The sequence below is a fragment of the Ochotona curzoniae genome, unplaced genomic scaffold (genome assembly GCF_017591425.1).
Source record: "Ochotona curzoniae isolate NIBS_2020 unplaced genomic scaffold, NIBS_Ocur_1.0 contig_2692, whole genome shotgun sequence".
NCBI lineage: Eukaryota > Metazoa > Chordata > Mammalia > Lagomorpha > Ochotonidae > Ochotona > Ochotona curzoniae.
In genome coordinates this window covers 1151659-1172525 of record NW_024465556.1, presented here as the reverse complement: position 1 = coordinate 1172525, position 20867 = coordinate 1151659, and the positions used below count along the sequence as shown (strand labels likewise).

Sequence of the window (20867 nt, the reverse complement as noted above, 5' to 3'; positions counted from 1 at the left end):
CTATAGGAACTAGTGGCAGGGACTCAAGCATGTGAGCCACCTTGGTTGCCCCCCAAGTTACACTAACTGTAGGCTGCGTCAGAGGGAGCAGCTGGGACTTGAAGCAGCACTCTGATAATAGTATGCCAGCATCACAAATGGTAGCTTAGTGTGCTCTACAATGCCAGTCCCTCTAAGGAGAATGTTGCAAATTGCAGAGCCATAAAGTAAGAAGATTCATATAAGACGAGCAATGAAGAAATTTGTAATGCAAAACTTCAGAGCAACACAAAAAACATCCCAGTGCATGGTTACACGGCAAAAAGAACACAGGTACAGTACAGACAGAAAGTAACAAAGACACAAAGAACATGAGGTAGAATAGTGCAAGGAACCACTACTGTGTTTCTTGAGAGGAAGAAAGGGAAAGCATGAAGAATTGTCTAACCCAATGCTAATCATGTAAGGGAGTGACAATAAAAAAGCTATTTTACCATTTGGTTATAATAAAGAACTCAGGATTAGGAAGTTGACTATAATTGTTACCTACCCTATTATCAGTAAAATGAGAATAAATGACCTATCTGCAAGGTGCAAAATGAATGAACCAGTATGTGAAGGTCAATCTCTCTTCTCTGTGTTGGCTTTTTGTCAGAGCATATGATAAGGAAAGGAGCTAGGTTGGAGGAACCAGGAAAGGAGGGTGAAAAGATCATGGGGTAGAGTGATGACACTCGATAGGTTTAAGTGAGAGAAGTATGAAGTCAAAGGAGAAGTAGACAAGTGATACAGGGAACTAAAGAGGGATTCATCACCTGCTATTCAGAAAGAGACAGCTACTGAACTGGTCTTGTGGGCTCATTCTGGGGTTGATGTGATAACTTGCTATTCTCATTACGTGAGAATGGGATGGTTGCAGGAGCTACATAGGATCTGCAATGTAAGATACATATAGACCATCAGCAGTAAACTCATCCTGTAGTCTCTCAATCCTTATCCTCCAAAAAAAAAAATCTCTGTAGCCCCTTTGATTCATTCATTTAAAAAGGATGTGTGTGTGTGCACATGCACATATACACAGATACAATAGATCTTTAATCCATGCTTTCACTTTCTAAATGCCCATGGCAGCCAGATGCAGGCCAAGCAGGAAGCCTGGAACTTAATCCAGGTCGGCTACGTTGCGGCATCTCTGCTGCCACCCATACTACACGGCAGCAGGGAATCGGAACTGGAACCTAGGCCCACTGAAACAGTATGTGTGAGCCAAAGCTGACTCAGTCAGAGAGCCAATGCCTAACCGCTCCTGTCTTTCCTTCTGTTCACAGAGAAGCTGGGGGGGTTTAAATGAGAATTCCAGCTTTCATGTAGCAAATCCACGGATTTAAGGAAGTTTTATATTTTTGTTCTGTCAGGCTTCACAAAGCTGGTTACAATAATATTTCTTAATCAGTCTAAGCTTCTGTCACTTAACATGTACACTGCCTGCAAAGTGATTTTCAATTGTCAAGTACCTCAGGTTTCCAGGCGACAGACCATTTTTTGTATCCACAGAGCTATAAGTGCAGGTAAACTGTTAAGTGCCTTTTTACAGAGATGTTCTCCAAAACTATCTTTTGCCTTTCAAGTTGGTCGTTTTCTCTCAGAATTCGTTGTTTTTAAGAGAAGAATACAGGACATCTTGGTATTCATTTGAAGATTCTTACAATGAGCTCATGTAACTCATGAGTATACTTCATTACCATTAAATGTCCAATAATAAAACGCATTTTCAGACACCATCCACATTTATATATATTATTCATACAAATTTGACGTTTGCAATTTCAAGACCAAAAATGCTGATAAGAATTTGCATATTGTTGAAATGGCATAATTTATTGATGAAGCACACAGATACTGGAGGTGATGCTCAGAGCTCTTTGGAGGCTAATGTATAATTTACAATACAAAACAACCTCATGAACAAGAAGGAAAATTGCACATTAGGCCCTGATCAAACACTAGTCATAAAAATTAGGGCATTCAGTCCTCTTTTTTGGAATAAGGATCTCATGGTAGGAAGCTAATGAATTGAGGACTTGAATTTGTGAGTGGCATGAAGAAGCATCCATCAAAAGGAAAAGGGCAGACAACCATCTTACTTGGCTGACTTTCTAGTCCTCCAGTTATGCCAACCTTTCTTTAACATTTGTATGTAGAAAGAATACTAATAAAATATGGCATTAAAAGCCCCTCAAATTGGGTAGACTCCTGGCTTAGTGGTCAAGATGCTGGCTAAGATAACTGCTTCTCAAGTCAGAGTCCTGGGGTTTGATACCCAGCTCTTGGTTCCAGCTTCTTTGTTTATAGACTCTGAGAGGCAGTGGTGATAGCTCATATGATTGAGTACTTCCTGGATGAAGTTCTTCAGCCTCTGTACTCTTCACATACATTCATTGAGTGAACCAGTAGATGGGAGCCACTGTTGTTCTCCTTTTCTCCTTCTCTCTAGTACACAAATTTAAAAATCCCAGAATGGATGGGATTAAATTTTCTATCGACAATGTTAGTCAAAGTTACAGTTCAAAATAGTTTCTTAAAAATGAATATATTTGTTAATAAAAGTACAATTATAGCCAAAATTTATGTCTTAGTGGGAAATAAGATTTACAGTTTATATACTAGATCAGTTTTCTACAAAAGATTTCCATATTCCAGGATAATGTTCCAAGTTGGACACCTTGCTTCATGCTTTATTTGATTATGCAGTTAACCCCTATGTGACTCATAACTCATGCAAGACAGACTTTGCCCTGATTTTCAGGGATTAGAGAGAATGCTAGCAGTTGAAGCCAATAATGGTGATCCATTCCTGGTGCTTGAAGGGAAAAATCAACACTCAAGTTGGCAGAGGTGGAAGATGGAAATAACCTAAAACTTAGTGATTTCATGGAGCTGTTGATTCACTAGTCTTAGACTGTCCCAACTTTTGACTTCTTTCATCTTTCTAAAGGAAATTTGAGTGAAAATCTATGCTATTTGTATCTGAAGATACCATATCTTACCTATGGGACCATATGTCTGTGTTGAGCTGCCCAGCATCTGTTGTGCCATTCTAAAGCCATCTTGTGGGAATTGCTCTATTATTGCTACACAGTAGTCAGAGTGTGGTTCCTCGTTAAGAAGTAAAAAAGATCCTTTGTTTCTTTCCTTTCCCACTGGGAAGTAGGCAGGAATCTGAAGTATTCTCACCCTTTGCCTTTCATCTTAAACCTCTGGTGTAAGAATGGAAGGAGTATATATGATAAGCTTTACTGCCCCATTGTGAACTGAGATGTTTACTGGAGTCTTCGGCTGCTCTTCCTTTCTCCTTGGTCTGCTGGAGGCCCCAGGATTTCTGTCCATTTTCAAGCCCACTCCTCTAATCTCCGTCTTATTCTTTGAACTATAACTCTCATGTACATCCATCTTTTTATAATAAATTACCATTTGTTAAGTAACCAGAATTCATTTCTGTATTTTGCCAACAACAATAATCACCAGCTGTCTGATTTTACTAGAGGGATCTTAACTCTGAGGACCTACAGCCCAAAGTCAACTTGCACTGATATACATAGGTCAATTCAACATACTCAATGCGCAACACAACAGACTGTCTCCCTATTGTTTTTTAGCTGGTTTACTTCCTATTTCTCATATATCAAACTCAATCTGAAAAGGACACCAAACTGTACCCTCTTTTTCAATCATGAAAATCTACATAACTATCATTACACTGTCTGCTTTAAATTTTAGTGTCCTGTTAGGGGATATTCAATGAGAAATGGAATCTTATACTCTAGCTGTTGCAACTGTCATTTAACTTAACCTTATGCTTACAGCCAGTATTATGAGTTCCAACAATCCTAGGTGACTATATCAGATGATAGAAAATACAATACTAGTTAGTTTCAGAACCAGAGTTGTTTGGGGGAAAATAAAGGATATCCTGCCACTAAATTTATTATCTATGGAAACATTTCTGAATTTTAGGATGGATTCCAGGAGGTACTCAACACACTTCAAAAAGGAACACAGAAAAAAGGGTGGGATTTTGAGCAAAGGGTACTGTAATAGGTTCATGGTTAAAATAATGAAGTAGATTGTAGTACTGGCAACTGTTGAGGCATTTGTAGAGTCATGACATGTCAGTTAGAAGACCATTTCTGATGACTACTCAAAGTAAGGAGACCAAGTTCTAGAGTAGAGTGCATAGACTAGGCCAAAGTAACCGTCACCACCTTTCCTAGCTCTGATCTAGTTTATGCACCAAGATGTATTTTCAGTTAATTCAGTCAAGTAAAATTTCCAACTCTCTACAATGCCTTTTCCTCACTTCTTGAAACCTTGCTAACTCATATTTAGGTCATTTGTTATTTCTCATCTGATAGCTCTAATTCTTCCTCTAGGAAGTAATCAAGTCTGTCTCAAAGACCACTGAGTATGCTATACTATCCCTCCAAAAACTGACTGCTGTATAACAGTGGTGCCTATCTGTGTTGCTCCCACTAAAAATTATCTGAGGGAAAGGACTGTATCTTCACCTCCAACTTTCATTCTTAGTAGCGTAAGTCTGTACGACAGATGTTAAGTCACATTGCAGAGTACTCAAGAAATGGTACTCACACACACTTACGGGAATGTACATGATGTAAGAAGCCAGTCATCTTGACATCCTAATGACAAGCACCTCTGTGGATACACAGTGCTCCAGCCAAAACATAATGGATAGAGATTTTTCAGGTCTGACATTAATCCGTGGTTGGTATTACTCCCAGCAAACACTGAGGCAGCCTTCAATTATGTACTTGCAGGGTCTACTCAGAGTTGAAAAGAAATTTTTAGTCCCACACATATAATTCGGGATATTTATTACTGCAAAAAAAGAGAACTCCCTTTCTTTGAGTTAAATAATAAAACTGCTCCATATAGCAGGAAGCAACACAGGGCCAAGACTGAGAGTTTGGCTGATCACTGGCCATATCTACCTTCTGGAGTAAATCCTTTTTATCCCTTGTCTCTATGGTCTCTGGTATAAATTTATTCCTAGGTCTCTTTTTCACTGTGTTTAGATACCTCTGGGTAGCAATGAAGACCACATACTTCCTTGATCAAAGAAAATGTCTTCCAAGTGTGCAGTGTAAATCCATTCTTTTAGGCTGAACCTATATCCCAGGACCTAAACTAAATCCACCTACAATCACTGAAGGAGAGTCTGCTTGTATGTGGCTTTGAACATTCAACATACTCTCTCCTTTGGTCTTCCTGGAATGCTTGGGGGAGGGTGGCTACCCAGTAAGTTCAGAATCACTTCAGAGGGATGAAGGAGGGATGGATGCTAATTATCAATGCACACTGTTTAAAGGTGACAATTTTTTGAAGTTTAAATGTGTGCAAATAACCTATGTAACTCAGAGTTGAGTAAGAAAAATAGAAAGTGTCTCTTCTCAAAAATAATACTGATATAGGCATTACTTATATATGTAGTTCTTTCTATTGAATATAATGAATTAAAATCCAATTTATGAATTGATAAATGGGGAAAATACTTCTTTTTTCTACTGATTAATATACTTCTGGGAACACACAGAAATGTATAAGCTCCTAATTGAACAATCTCTTGAACTGAAAATTCACTTAATTTTCCCTTCCAATTCCCTGGGTTCCTAACTATGCAGCACTTTAATTTAGAATGAGCTCTTCCTTCCCACCTACCTAGACTCTGAAGTCGTGATTCACTGAAATCGTGCCACGCTATCATGGTGATTAAAAAAGGAGAGGAGCACATGATTGCGCTCGGAAGTGGAAGCGGGCATTTTTCTTAACATTTTAAAAAACTGATACTGAAAGGCAAATTACTTAGGGGTCTGAGAAGTCTCCGAGCATATTTGCAGCATTCAGGGTTGCTCTCTCTGCATGGAAGAGGGGAAAGCTAACTCTGGAATACCAAGTGCTTCATGTTTGGGGATATTTGCAATCCATTCTATTTCTAAAGAGAGGCATGGGTTTGTTCTTTTCATTCACATTGTGCTTGCAGACACAGCCATGAGGGCTCCCTTCCCATCCTAAGTAATTCAGGGACTCTGTTTTCTGAGGGGAAGAAACCAATCTCTAAGCATCAGAAGAAATAAAATCAAGCAAAATCCAAGACGGGCTGGAGATGCTAGGGCTGCAAACAAATGTATAATGTTTATTCTGTGGCTAATAAACAGAGAAAGGAAGTGGGAAATCTTGACAGGTCTTAATGGAGCTCCTGAGAAGAACAGCTCCTAGCTATAATTTTACTTACCCACGCAGTCAACACGAATTTTCTTGTGTGCAAGGAAGAAAATAGCTCCTCTGAAGCAGAGGTGGCTGGGTTACTCTACTCAGTGGTGGTAGTCGCCTGACAGCTTGCCTCCCTGCGACAGAAGCAGCAAACCCACGTGACGTGACAGGAGGCTGCGAGCATTTCTTTGGAATGCCTAAGTTCAGAATCTTTTCTTCAGAGACAGGTGTTCGCATGAGTCCTAAACCATATGTTATATAAACTGCAAAGCATCCTTACACATGTAGGATAATACTTCTGTGTATCATTTTGTTCTTTTTGCTTTCTCCATCATTTTACAGAGCTAATCACTGACTTCAGTAAAACATCTGTATCTTCCTATCCTTCCTTTGTATTCTTTGGATGACTCCCGACATGAATCTTACAATTGTTTTCTTTTATGCATACTGTGGCCAAAAATGATTCTAGTATATTTTACGTGTCAGTACCCTCTTAAAAGCCCACTTACGGGATCATGCACATGGCACAGTGGTTAACTTGCTACTTGGAAAGTCTACAATCCCATATCAGGGTGCCTGCCTGGTTTGCGCCCCGGCTACTTTGGGTGATTGCTCACTCTGGGAGGCAGCAGACGATGGCTCAAGTACTTGGCTCTTTGCAACGTAATTGATTACTTGATAGAGTTGGGGGCTCCTGGCTTCAGTATGGAACAGCTCTGTGTCTTGTGGGTGGGTATCTGTGGAGTGAACCGGCAGACAGGAGCTCTCTTTCTCACACTCCTCTCTAACTTCCAAGTAAAATAAAAATAAATGACAAAAAATTTAAAACTTCATTATCCATAGGTTAAGGTTCAAAACGTGGTAATCATAAAAATGCATTCTTGATTTCTTTAACATGAAAGTACTTCAAACTTCTGAAAATTAGAATTAAGATAAAGTTTATCTTGGTGGATACTTGAAATCCATGCCTATAATCCTTAAAAAGGTCACAACAAATGCATATTATAGAAAAAAAAACTGAGCAGGGCTTTGAAGAATTTTTGCACTAAAATAAACATAACTTTATATTTTTCCATGAACTTGTTGAGTACATGCGTACTAATCTCAACTCTCCATGCCCACCCTCCCTGAGCACCAGATCCTAGTTCTTCTGGGCGTAATTAGATACTTGTAATCCTACCTGTATTTGCTTCTTCATTTATGTGGTTTCCCCCCGGAGGGAATAAAACACCCCCTCCAAAACTTGAATTCCTTGATCCAGTAAAACTCGCCCAAAGCTCACTTTTCTCCACAAAGCTATTTTGTAAATCCGATTTATGAAGATAAGCAACAGCAAAGAGAGGTAAGGGTGAGGAGAGCTATCAGAAGGGTTTGCAAAAGAAAGAATTTGAGAGGGCTGTTAAAAGGCAGGTAAAACGTGGCTTAGGAGAAGGAAAGGGCATGACTGGAGGATGTGCTCCAGAGATGGTATCAAGTGATAGTTGCATTATCAGTATATAAAGTGGAAACCATGGTGCCTATTGCAATCTCTGCCACACTAAAGGTACATAAAAAACACGATATAATGATGTGATAAGTTAGCATACATCCTTGAAGTTGCTAGACAGGCTGACATTGTGACACTTGCAATGCCAGCATCCCATATGTGAGGGCTGGGCACCTCTCTTCTTGCTTCTGTTAATACACCTGGGAAGGCGGATGACGACCCAAGTGTCAGGATAGAGGTCTGGATAGAGTTCTTGGCCTGGTCCAGAAATGACTGTTGTGGACATTTGTGGAATGAACCAGTGGATAGAAGATCTTGCCATCCTCTCCCTCTGCCACTTCCTTCTCAAGCTCTTCCTTTCAAATCAGTAAGTCCTTTTAAAAAGACATAGTATCACTTCAGCGGAGACTCGTTGTGAGGAAGGGGTTCCATCCCCAGGATGTAGTGTAGACTCAAGTTTACCATATGTCTCCTAGTAGATATAAAACTTGAGAACCAAGGGGTGCAAGAATTATTATTTGCATTTACCACCACCACCAAGTGATTCAGTTAATTCTGCAACTCCGGGCTCTGTAATTTAGAGATTCTGATTTTCAAAGGGGAAATACTTGCCATAAATGATATGACAGGACTCCAACTAGATTTCGAGCTACAGCTTTTGCCAGCAGTTCATGCTTGTTGACAAAAGAGCCACAGGATCAGGAAAATATGGACATTCTGACAGAATCATCAGGAAAAAAGAAAGCCCTTTATGCAAGGCAGCTTGAGTGTCTCGTAGTGTTCTCTTGCTGTATTTTAGTGATAAGGAGACAAGTTCAACCTCCACGATCTAAAAAGGAAGGGGGTGGTCATAGGACTCAAATCCCTTAGTTGCAAGGATCTAGATGATCATGTATAAGCCATCTACCTGGGCAGAGCTGTTGGTTGATGCTGAGGGATAGTGCAAAGAAGAGGATGAGTATCAAATATAGCCCCTAGTTAAGCTGCAGTGGTTTGAACTCTAGTTCATCCTACAAATTTTCTTTAATATCTAGGACATTATATGAAGCAAGCAAATAAGGAAGCAAATAGCACAAGTAGTGTGTGTGTGTGTGTATATAAGATTTATTTATTTTTATTACAAAGTCAGATACACAGAGAGGAGGAGAGACAGGATGGCCCAAATCCTTGGGACTCTGCTTTCCAAGGCCACAAGCAGGGAGCTAGATGGGAAGTAGAGCGGCCGGGATTAGAACCAGCGCCCATATGGGATCCTGTCGCGTTCAAGGCAAGGATTTTAGTTGCAAGGCCACTGCACAGGGCCCATAAGTAGTATGTTTTAATAGATGCAATGGTATTTTGCTCAATCTATTCTTCAGATTTAAGATACTTACATATTCTGCTTTCAGAAGCATTGGAAATTAACAGCTATTAGTGGGATCACTCTGAGTCATACTTTCTAAGCTCCAAAAAGCTCTACTCTACAAAAGCCATGTTGTTTCTCAAAGGTGACCATTGCTGAATGGTTGATATGGGAATTTAAAGACCTGTTTCTTTGACCCAAGTGAGGAACTTCAATGGGACATTCCAGATACAACACACTGTCATCAGATGAGGTTTTGCTAAGACTGAAGGCTAATTTAAGTTCCTTCTGGGTCCAACCCAGCTTCTTTAATTTCCCCAGACATATATCCATCTAAAAGCATTATTCGCCCCAGAGCCATACCTTCCTGGATAAAAATACTGACCAAAAGCTGCTTTCCGGACATTTGTTTCTTCTGTATACACCCTCTGCTAATGTATCATTACTCTGCCATGCACTAATGCTCACTGCTAAATAACATTTTAGAATGATCAACAATATCTTCTAAGTTCTTTAAGTCTCCTGTTTGATGTAAGCTTCATTGTTTAGTGTTCCCAAAATATTCCTTGTGTATCACCCTCCACACTGCTTACATAACGTATTACTTAAAGGCAAAGAATCTTAGTTTTATATCTACATTACCCATTATCACATAATAGTATGTGGATCTGGAATATGTATTCTTGGTTGCGCTAGGCTGGCAAAATAGATTTCATGGGGTTACTGGAATTACAGATAAGAATAGAACCTATGGCAGGAGATGAGATTGCTGATCAGTACAGAGAGAAGAAAACTTATCGAAAAAAAAAAAACCTGGAAAACTCTGCCACTTAGGGATGACTTAAAAAAATAAGAAGAAGAATCTGTAAGAATGAATAGTGAGAGAGGAGGGACTCAGAGAAATTCAAAATGGAGTATTCATCAGAGCAATCTAACAATTAGGAATCAAGATAAAGCAAAAGAGAAATTAGTGGATCTGTGCATTACAAACACTCTGGTGAAAATACGGGGATATTTTGGTGGTATGATTAGAGAAATATGCACTGAATCGATTTTATAGACCCAAATTTTCCCACAGGTAGTTGATACGTTGATGTTTGGAGAAGTGACAGGAAGCGCCAACTGCAGCTTCCTGTAGAAGCCTTTTTCTCCCCACATCTCATCTCAGCAGGGGTTCTGCTCTGTAAGAGCCCGTTGAGGTTCTAGTTATAATGCCATGGCATGTGCACATGTGCATGGCTCTTTGTAGCTCTGTTCAATGGTTATAATTTAGAGAGGTCAGGTATGTGATTATAACCTCAAGCCTCCTACCAGGTCAACTATTTACCGAAAGTTATAAAGCCTAAGCAAGAATTACTTGGAGCTCCAATAAAACAGAAGTGGTTAAATGACTCAGGGGAGACATATTAAAGTCAATTACAACTCAATGTGGATAGGTTTATCAGATTTCTTTCCCCCGTGACCAAAGAAGCAAGTATTAGAACTGTCTGCATGGGGATAAAGGTAGGAATTCAGGCAAGTCTGCTGAGAACATCTAAGTAAAGGGTACAATCTGTGCCTATTTTCTCTGAAAGTTTCTTTAAATACTGAAAATAGGTCCAGGTTTTACTAACTATTTGAATTACATAACTGTTGAAACAAATGAAACCATTTATTTATGGAGTACTTTTACATGTCACAAATTATGCTGGGAACTGGCAGAAAAGACTGAAGAAATTAAAAAGAAACATAAAAATACTAGTGGCTGGGGTCCAGCATGATAGCCTAGCTGCTAAAGTTCTCACCTTTCATGTGCTGGGATCCCATATGAGCACTGGTTCTAATCCTGGCAGCCCTGCTTCCCATCCAGCTCTCTGCTCTGAGCTTTCCTCGACTGCTTCCCAGGCCACAAGCCTTGGGACTCTGCACCTGTGTGGGAGACCCGGAAGCAGCTCCGGACTCCTAGCTCAGATCTGGCTGTTGCAGACACTTGGGGAGTAAATTATTGGATAGAAGATCTTCTCTCTCCCCTCTTCTATGTATATCTGACTTTCCAATAAAAATAAATCTTAAAGTGTCTGTAGAAGCTAGAGAAACAACAAAATGACCATTTAATCTCTGCGCTATGTGTTAAGACATTATGGATGCACAGAGTAGCGGGTAAGTCAGCTAACCCTGGAAAGGAAGTAAACAGGAATACCAGAGATTGGCTGTTACGGGTTCATTAGAATCATGGGCAAACAAAGTTTAAAAAAAAAAAAGTTTAGTTTCTAAAAAAATTTCGAGAAAACAAAGTTCTAACTTTCTAAAGCAAAAAGTTCACATGTTTTAAAACTAATGAAGTCAAGGAATTCTTTACACTGACCTTTTAACTTTGTGAATTTACAATTCATTTTAAGCTCTACCCCCCTCCACCTTTTTCTGTAGAGAAAAAAGCAGAATACTCAAAACAGTGTTTCTCTTAAAGGTATCATTTAGAGAGTCTTTATTTTCCAGAAAACAGAACTAAACTCCAGTATCCCTGTATCTCAATGCACACCCCTTCATCACATACTATTTATGTTTGAAAGTGAACATAGTCTACCTCCATTTTCAGCTCACAAGTGACGTTAGCTGCACTGAACATGGACAAGTTTTAACTGATGGGGTTGGGAATGCAAAAGGCTGCGCAAGATGTTAGCCAGAACGGTCCTTGATAAAGCTGGTCCTAAGCAGAATTCTTGATTTGGAAGGGAATCATGTGTGTTCCTATTGCCAGGAGGCTCTTGTCTCTCCTGCTGCAACTAAATGAATCCGTATGGGGTCTTTCCATGGTATTCCTCCCCATTCTGAGCTCTAGAAATCAAGGTACTCCAAACTGTGTCCTAAACTGTTGATAAGCACACAAATCTTGAGCAAAATTAAAGCTCTTTCAGTTCCCATGATATATTATTCGAGCATGCTTTTGTTTCTATTGCCTCTTTCTTTGATTATGTGTATGCAAAAGCACTGAATTCATGGAAAAATTAGATATTTGAAACAATAGGCTTTTAATTCTAACATCTGTGCTTAGTATACTTCAATTTCCTTTTACAAGAATGTGTGCTTGTACTCACTTTTTCTTATAGCTGAACTATTTTGGAAACACGTTTCTAAAGAAATACTAGGAAAATATAACATGAGTGTGATGTCATTTCAGAAACTGAAATGACCATGGGGGGTTCCTTGTAGGTAAGGCAATTCCGAGGTTATATGACTGTCCAAGGACAAGTAGCAATTTACTAGAGCCGAGATGAATCCTGGTACAGAAATAAAGTCCTCTGCCTCAGACATGGCCTCACGCTGCACAACTCCTACAGCAGTACTGACGCCAACTGTGTCACATATCCTGGGTACACAGTGGTGGCTGGTCTTGAAACCGACCCCGAGTAGAGGCTCTGATGACACCTATTTCATAGTAGCCTCAGGGCCATCAGGAACCTACCCTCTAGTCTCATTATTCTTATATCTGAAGTGTTCAATCAAAACCAAATCAAGGTCAGGGCTGCCAGTGATGGCCCTTCCAAATAGGTTACAAAAGAAATGCGGGTAAAAAAAAAAAAGAAATCGGGGAGTTTGTGGTTTACAAGGGTAAATAATAGTTTACAATAATTCTTACAATTTGAAAGTTCTCCTTCACTGCCTTCTTGCACAATCAATGGCTTTTGGAAGAATCCTATTGAGAAATATTGGTAAGATTTATATAGTTCACCCCCACCCCCAGCCAAATAAAACACAATCTACATGTTTTAGAAGGGAAAAAAAATAATGCTCTCGCCAAGATCCTGGAAGCTCTTCTAAAACCTTAAAAGTTTATTCCCCCATCAAAATTCAGGAGTTTGGTTCTGCTGGTCCACTAGTGCTTGCAGAATTTTAGCTTAAAGGAGTGCTCCATTCACTTTGCTGTTTAAGTGACTCAACTGATCCCAAACACCACAATTGCTGCACAAACTGAATAGCTGTTTTTGTAAAGAGCTCAGGGAATTATGTGGCTAAAGGAAGTAATAAAGTGTAACAAAATCATAACGCTAAAGGGGAGCTCATTATCCGAAGCACTGGTCCACCTCAAGGAGAAAAACATCGGCGGGGGGCGGGGAGGGGAGACTATGAAGATGAAGATTATGCAGATCATTAAGGGAAATCATTTGCCACCTTAAATGCAAAACAAAGCAGTGCAGTCTATTATAGCCCCCACATTCACAGTGAACATAATGGATCTTATGCTGAATGAATGCAATGACAGTCAAATCAATACAAGGCACTATTTCTGAAGTAAGGCCCAAGACAAAGACAGGAAGCAGGGTCCATGGGTTTCTGTTGTTGTTTGGTCATTTGTAGGAGACGGTGCTGCGTTTTATCCCAGACCCAGCAGGTACATTTTATTCTAGTATTTACTCCTTTCCCTTGCCTGACTCCCTGTCCGATCACTGTTGACCATCCAGGTGTCTCCATAACTGGGCCTCCAGAGCTCTCAGTAAACAGGCCTTCTCTAGTAGCTGTGGAAGTTTTGCAGCTACATTTGACCTCACAACAGCTGGTGCTGGGAGTTGTGCCACCTACTGGTGCAAACAGGATATTACTAATCTCTTCCGTGAAGGCAGGCTTGGGGCCAAATATAAGTTAGTGGAGTCCCAGAAGGTGCAGAAAGAAAAACCGGGTTAACAAATATATTTAATGAAATAATAAGGGAAATTTCCCCTGATCTAGAAAAAGTAGTGGGAAACAACATCCAGGAGGGACACAGAACTCCAAACAGGCTTGACAAAAAGCAATCTTCACCAAGACACGTGATCATCAAGCTCTCTCCAATCCAAGATAAGGAAATGATCCTTAAATGTGCATGTGAAAAAAAATCAACTGACATATCAAGGAATGCCAATTAAACTCACAGGAGACCTCTCACAGGAATCTCTACTGGCCAGAAGAGTGACATATTCCAGATTCTAAAAGCAAAAAATTGTCGGCCCAGGATAACGCACCCAGCAAAGCTTTCCTTTGTCTTTGAAGATGAAATAAAATTCTTCCACAGCAAAGAAAAGTTAAACAAATATGCCACCTACAAACCTGCCCTACAAATGATACTTAAAGACATTCTCGTGATAGAAGAGGAATAGCACCCAACAAAACCAAACACAAATGTGAAGACCATCCCAGTAAAATAACAGAAGACTAAATCAATGAACAACCCATTGTGAAAATGACAGGACCAAATTACCACCCATTCATATAACCCTGAATGTAAATGGCTCAAATTCATCAACCATCATAGATTTAGTGGACTGGATTAAAACAAAACCCATCTATTTGTTGCCTACAGGAGACATATCTCACCAACAAAGATCAGCAGAATCTATATCTCATGGATTTTGATGTTTTTTAGTTTCATTTCTTCAAAACAATTTTCCTATTACATTCTTCACTGACTCAGATCATATAAGTAGCATCATTCAAGAAGGTTTTTGATATTTTTCATTTTTCAGCAACACAATAGTCATTTAGTAGCATGTTATTTAACATTATGTTTTTAATTTTTATTTCTCTTGTTGATTTTGTTTTTTGACTTTTTATTTAAGGGATGTACAATAACTGTGTAATGGAGACTATCATATCCAGTCGCATGTTATTTAACCTCATGGTGTTGTAAATTTCTATTTTTCTTCCTGTTGTTGATTAGTATTGTGGTTTTTCATTTAAGGAGATGTATAGTAACTGTGTAATTGAGACTATCATATCCAGATGTGAGGATACAATGCAGTATGCATCTCTACTTCCAGATCAAAAATGGACTCCCAATGAAATTGTTAACTATATCTTGACAATAGAATACTGGATTACCTGCCACTGTCCATGCCCACAATGATGGACATATGACAGTTTATGAAAAACTATACTATAGTAATATAGGGGAACTCAGAGTGTGGGGGAGAGAGGACTTAGGGAGCGAGTAAGGGAAATTCTAGGACCTATGGAACTGTATCATAAATGATAGTGATAAGCAACTAGATCCAAGGCAAAAAAAAAATAATAATAAAGATGTACCTGCAACATGAATGGTAACCTGGGGGGGGGGGGCGATATTTCTCCTGATTTGTCATCCGAAATAATTTTTTCTTCTAGGAGCCTGTCATCCCAGGATACCCACTGTGGTGCAGTTGTGAGAGGGAATCTAGCTTCATCTGGGTTAGATCAGTCTTTCAATACGACATGTTGGCTACTTAGGCTTCAGCTTGTTTTCACTGTTCATTCGTAAAACCCTCCAACTGGGTGCAGTGCATGTGTGGCAGAAGGAATGAACTGAGCACACGCAAGTTTCTGTTCTGAGCAGATTGTAAAGAGCGCTTCCTTCTAATGAGGCTCAACACTTGCGTATAGGTTTCCCTCCTCTCCATCTCCAAACATTGGCTACATAAACATTACCCAGACCTTAGGGCCCAGCTCCTCACAGCAGCACACCTAGTTTTTCTTCAGTTGCTGCAGCCTGGACAAGTCTTTTGTGTTTCACCAATGAAGTGTGAATGGCATTTGTGGCACACATCTTTTAAGGCAAGGACATATCACTTGGCAAGGCTAATATTCTTTTCTTTGTATGTACTGAGTTCAGTGTGTTACAAATTCTGAAAATCGTCCTATCTTGTCCTTCTTTCTCCCTTCAGGATATAGAAAGATACTGCACACAAAGGCTTTCAAATGAAGACTGGTATTAGTTATGGGATAATAATAATAATAATAATAATAATAAACATTAGCAGTCTAGCTTAGCTTGGAAAAGAACAAATGTGTTCCCAATTTTAGTTTTGTGTGGTTTATATTTTAGGCAAAAACCTCTGGCTAGAAGTCAAAGGGCATATTTCCCCAGGGAACACTAGAAAATAGCTTATAAAAAATGGGAAGTAGAAAATTACTCCAACTAAAGGGAGAAAATGAAGATTAGAGTATGTGGCAGCATGAGCCCTGTGAGCTAGGACTTTGACGTAATGCTTCCAGTGACCTTCCATCAATTGAAGATTAACCTCAGCAATAGGAACCTATGGCACGAAGTGCACTCATGCATGCATGCTTTTTTTCTTGTAGTTATGCAAGGAAGAGAGGACATCTGGCAGTGAAGTGTGGGTGAGAGAAGACAGGAAAATGACTGTTTCCATAAATCTTTTAAGGTGGGAAAAGATTCCTGCTCTCCTTTATATATATTTTTTTCACATTGCTATTAATAAGATGAATTTTGTAACTCCTCTATTTTCCAGCAGTTAGATCATTTGATAGAAATACGTTCTGATGTGTAGAGAGATTAACTCTGTTCATTGTGAAATTTGGTGTTCTTTCTCTCAGCCATGCCACAAAATCAAATGTGCTACCTTTTATTGAAAACACTGGGTTTAAGAAAGAGGCAATTCATAACGACCCTTATGAAGCATTTTATTTTTGTCTGGCATTGTGCTATAGCAATAATGTGTGAACTTCTACTACTAAGAACAGTCCATGGACTTCAGGAGCTTGTCAGTTAATTATGGTTTAGGTCACACTCCCCAGGACACCATTAAGAAAATCAAAGTTTTCAGTTTTAGTTGCAAAGGAAAGTGAAGGTTAGGCCAGTTCCTCTCTGTTTCCACTGCATCATAGAGGACAAACAGTGTTCACTGGTGTCAGAGAAAGCAATGCACTGCTGACTTCTTTCCAGCTGACTTGAGTGATCAGGTCAACCCCATGTTCACTGAAAGATACTTGTGTTCCTACATCAACTGTGCTTGCAATTAAAGGGCATCAGATCACTCTAGACCTTTACCAACACTAAATGGACTATTTGAACTGAAATTGAGGTGACCCCTAGAACTTGGCTCAGAAATTCGTGGCCAGCAAATAATTACTTCATATCCTGGACATTTTATGGGCTCTTTTAGCCTAGCTGTGTAAGACAGCAAATAGTGTGTGAGCTGAAAAGTGATGGAAATTGGTAGAGTTCAGCGTGATACTAGTTAGTTTATTGACTAACTATAAGATCCCTCTGAAAGATTAGTTTTTAGTTTCCACTTATGTAAGAGGAGCCTAAGGCTAAGATGGCCAAAGAAACTTTGCCTTCTTACAAGAAAGGGATGCGGCCAGGCAAAACGTGTATAGACACCCCCTCTGTAGGAATCTATTCATTTAGTAGTAAAGAAAGAATAATGACCTCATCAACTGTTGTGAGATATAAACATAAGAGCTCTTGCTGTCTTTACATTTGCTGTTCCTTCTGCCTTGGCTCCTATTCATCCTTTATCCTCATCCTCAGCAGAAATGTCATTGCCTTGGACCGGCCCTGCCAGATCTGCTTAGATTCCACAACCTCCTGATTTGCTAACATACCACTTGTTTTGTATTGTTATTACATCAATCAGAATCTTTTTTTTTTGTTAAAATAATAAATCTGTTTTTTTTTTTTAAAGACAGAGTGACAGAGAGACACAGAAAGGTATTTTCTATCCAGTAGTTCAATTTCCAGATGACTATAAGGGGCAGGGCAGGTCCACAGCCAAGAACAAGAGTTCTGGCCAAGTGTGCCATGTAGTTGTAGGCCCAAGGACTCGGGTCATCTTCCATTGCTTTCCCAGGTACAGTAGCAGGGGATTAGATTGGTAGTAGGACAACTAGGACATAAACTAGTACCCATATGGGATGCTGGTGTTACAGGTAGTGTCTTAACCAGCTATGCCGCAACACCAGCACCAATCTGTGACTATCTTATCTGCCTTTCCCACTAGAATTCAGCCTCCATAAAAGAGAAAAAAACGATACTGTTTCTGTCTTAAAGTTCTGTTCCCAATGGCTAGCACAGTGACTGGTATACGGATTCTAATAAAGAAAATAGCAAAGTGCATGCATGAATGTAGAAGATAATTAACCTAGAAATTTAGAGCTACTACATAAGTTAAAATTCTCCCCTGCTTCCCCTTTTCTTACAGCTTCTGGGCTCACTTTTGTTCCTAGCATTTTCCATCTCATTCACCACTGATCTTGTTTAAAGTTACACTGATGTTCAGCTGCTGCAGGAGAGAGTTGACTTCATTCCTGATCTGTAGCAGGACTTCACTGTGTTCCCCTAGTCTTAAGGGAGAAGGTCTGTCAGTACTGTATCTGAAAGGGTAGCAAAGTCAGGACTAGGGACTCTGTCAAAGGGGACGTGCAGATATTTAGCAGAAGGGGTACAGCGAAGAAACTTTGCGTAATCACCCCACCTCCTAAGGGGCTTCTCAAAATGTTTGTCCATAGTGCTGGTCGGCCCTTTGTGCTGAGATCCTAGCAACGATCAGATGGTTTCCTTGGACCATGAACTACTGAAGTCGGGTTCTGTCTCGGGTTCAGGATTTATTCAGAGCTCAGGCAGGAAGTAAAGGTTGCTAATGCCCAGACCATAGAACTGGATGAAGCTTCTGGCTTCTTTTGGTTGGGCTCTGCTTCTTTAGTATAAGAATGCACATCTTTCAGCTATCAATTCAGTTCAGACTTTAAAGTTCCCCAAATTGGAGCCTGGCGTGATGGCCTAGCAGCTAAAGTCCTCACCTTGAACACACCAGGATCCAATATGGAAACTGGTTCTAATCCCAGCAGCCCTGCTTCCCATCCAGCTCCCTGCTTTTGGCCTGGGAAAGCAGTCGAGGACAGCCCAAAGCCTTGGGACCCTGCACCTGTGTGGGAGACCCGGAGGAGGCCTCTTGGGATGCCTGCTTCTCAGCTGTGAGACCCTGACTTCAAGTTCTGGCTCTGTTCCTTCTAGCTTCCTGATGATGCACATCCGAGGGAGTAGTGGGTAATGTCCCAAATCATGGCACTTATACGAGGCACAGTGAGTTCCTACCTTCAGGCTGGCCCAACCCCAGCTATTATGTACACTGCAGGAGCAGATCAAGTGAATGGGAGATTTCTACATCTTGTTCTACCTCTCTAGCTCAAAACAAGCAAAAAACCAGGATCTGCTTCCAGGTTGGTTCCATATTTACTAAACTATGATTGCGTGTTTAAAGTATCCCAAGCCTTAGACACCAAGCATTATGCCAGGTGCTAGGAAAATAAATAATATACTCTTTTACAAGCAATTCTTGCCTCCAGTTACTTACAGGCTAATGGAGGAATTAAACACAAGAACAAAAATGGGTTTAGTGAATGCAAAAAACAGAATAATGGAGACTTGTATTGAATGTTGTTGAAGCACAGAGAAGGGACTATTAACATGCCTAGGCAGATGTAGAAGGCTGCCTTCTGAATAACCCTTTGAATGCACTGAGATTAGAAGTTAAGGATGAATTTATCAAAAAATCACCCAGAGTAAATGAAAATGTTTGTCTTGCTAAGACAAGTGATGAAGAATACCTGTGAAAACCAGTTCAATATATCAGGATGATGTACTCACTTTTCCCTAAATTTCCAGGAATTAGTCTTGATTATAGGAACTTTATTTATTTAAACATTTATGATAATTTAGTAGAACTGAATGATTAACTTAAAGTTTATCTATAAAAGAAAATGCAAGTGACAAATATAAACAGGAAACCATATTGTTAAGGGTTTCCAGTTTGATCTAGCTCAACAGAGATTTAACCTTTATTATATAGAGTGCTCTAGGTTGAAGCCATGTATTGAAATCTCAAGCCCCAGTATTGCCCAATGTGTTATTTGGACACTAGCTCATTGTACTGGAAGATTATTGGTCTTCTCGAGTTTCTGTAAGTAGTAACTCCTCTTACACACTATACAATTGATGCTATTGAACTTTTCAAACTTAATTTTAGAGCAGTATTATATTGGGCTAGAAAATGTAATTTGCCTATACCTTTATGTCAGCTTCTTGAAAAGCTACTGTGTGTATGTGTGACAGTTTTTTTCTTTGAAACTTGAGTTTATTAGGATTTCCAGCTTCCAATAAGTTCTTATTATAAAATTTTTCAGAAACTTATTTTCTTAAGGTGTGTTATAGGCTATCTCAACTAAACACACTTCAAAGATATAGAGCAACAGAAAGAACATTGAAGTGGATAGGTGAAGATCGAAAGTCTAGCCTCGGCTTTGGCCACAATAAACTCTGTGCTTAGCAAATGCTTAATTTCCAAATAGCTACCAGATCACACACACACAAAAACTTTGGCCAAAGTAGCTTTACAGCCCAGTGTGATGGCTCAAGTGGGTAATCCTCTCACTTCTAGCACTGGGATCCCAAATGGGTGTCACTTCATTTCCCAGCTGCTCCACTTCCTATCCAGCTCCCTGCTTCTGGCCTGGGAAAGTAGTAAAAGACGGCCCAAAGCCTTGGGACCCTCCACCTGCATGGGAGACCCTGAAGAAGCTCCTGGCTTTGCATTGGCTCAGCTCAGGCCATTATGATCACTTGAGTAGTGAATCAGCAGTTGGAAGGTCTTTGTATCTCTTTCTCTCTGTACATCTGCCTTTCTAATAAAAATAAATAAATCTTCAAAAAATTGAAAGATATTCTGTCTCCTAAATCTTTTTAAAGCTAGTTATTATTTATTTGAATGTCAGAATTAGACAGAGGGAGAGAGATTTTCCATCTGCTGGTCCATACCTCTTTGAAATGGCCAAGGACAGGCCAAGCAGAAGCCAGAACTTTATCTAGATTTCCCATGTGGGTGGCAGGAAACCAAGTGCTTGGGCCATAAACGGGGAGCTGGATTCAATGTGGAGTAGTTAAGACACAAACCAGCACCCCTATGCATTGCTGTCTTCACAGATACTAATTCCACCCACTGAAGTACAACAGTAGCCCCCAGAATATGTCTTGATATTGGCTGT

General features: G+C 39.8%; 1 protein-coding gene and 1 long non-coding RNA gene across 5 annotated transcripts in view; one reads left to right on the top strand and one right to left on the bottom strand.

Moving 5' to 3' along the window:
• The window catches only part of RNLS (renalase, FAD dependent amine oxidase), a 234321-nt gene that overhangs the window by 111210 nt on the left and 102244 nt on the right, over positions 1 to 20867 (bottom strand). The gene's annotated exons all lie outside the window — the stretch shown is intronic.
• The window catches only part of LOC121153317, a 387354-nt gene that overhangs the window by 357502 nt on the left and 8985 nt on the right, over positions 1 to 20867 (top strand). For all 4 annotated transcript variants that reach the window (XR_005883383.1, XR_005883384.1, XR_005883381.1 and 1 more), the window contains one exon: positions 16164 to 16246. This is a non-coding gene — a long non-coding RNA (uncharacterized LOC121153317). The remainder of the gene's footprint in view (positions 1 to 16163; positions 16247 to 20867) is intronic.